We start from the raw sequence: 1,223 nt of genomic DNA, 5'->3' as shown, positions 1-1,223 counted from the left end.
AGTCACCCCTTGGACGTGCCATCCAAAGAGTGGACAAACACAGTAGAGCGGGTCAGATGACACACACACGCCCACCCACACACACACCCTGACGCTCTCCACCACCTGGGTTCCATTAGCCCTCACTGGTAGCCTGGGACAGGGGGTGGGCCGTGGTGACATATGCCATCCTGGCCATTCCATTACCCCCCCCCCCCCCCCAGGGACAACCTGTGGATTCACAGCGTTTTGGGTCTAATTCTGTTAGACATTAGCTGGTGATCACATTAAAGTTGGAAGTTTGTTGATTGCAAAATGGGTTCTGTGGCGGTGTGTGCGTGTGTGTGTAAGAGAGAAAGAGAGAGCGATAACACACACAGACACACACAATAGACTTAATTTCAGTTCATTTGGTTCAAATGTATATTACTAATTGTCACCAGTTCCCTTGTCTGGGGAAAGGGATATAGTAAACTTTAACAATCAAATAGAAATCTGTATCTATTGGCAAAACAGCTTCAATTGAGATGGACAATGGACAACATGCCCACCACTCTGAATAACCTCTCTGTCATAGATTGTTTCAATGAAGTCATAATGGACCTCCAATTCATTCAAGTAGTGAAAAGATGGGTTGATAGATTGACTGTGCACATGTCAACATGCCTGTGTCTTAGTTAGGCAGATATGAGTTATGGGCAGGCCATAACTATAGAGATGGACCTTGGACTTCGGTCACTGACTTAGAGAAAGTGTTGGTAATGGAAATGACAGGTGAATGAAACTATCTGCTCCATAAACCTTTGAACAGGTGGAGTGGTACACACCTTGGTCACACATCCTGTCATTCACTTTGTAACTATTTGAACTTTACAGAGAATATAGCAGTCTCCGGTGGCTTTGAATTATACCAATGCCCTCAATATGATCTAACGTTACTGGGGTTGTAAATTCATACAAAAGTATGGTCTAATTATATAAGCAACTCCATATAACCTGAAAAGGTTACCCTGCCCTGCAGTAGTAGGGTAACAGTGTATTTTCTTTGCACTAAATAGCACAAACCTAAACTATAGAGGTTGAACAATGTTATATTATCTATGACCTAAACTACATGAAGTGTGACAGAATATCATAAAAATAGAGCTAGGCTACAACTTCCTCAGTTAGACATTAGTGGTTGTTGTTGCTGCCCAAATCACCTCCTCTCCTTCGGTCCTCCCATTTTTTCTGTCTCCTGCAAG

The sequence above is a fragment of the Salvelinus namaycush genome, chromosome 13 (assembly GCF_016432855.1).
Source record: "Salvelinus namaycush isolate Seneca chromosome 13, SaNama_1.0, whole genome shotgun sequence".
NCBI classification, from domain to species: Eukaryota; Metazoa; Chordata; class Actinopteri; order Salmoniformes; family Salmonidae; genus Salvelinus; species Salvelinus namaycush.
The sequence above is the reverse complement of the archived record's forward strand: the minus strand, read 5'-3'. Positions refer to the sequence as shown.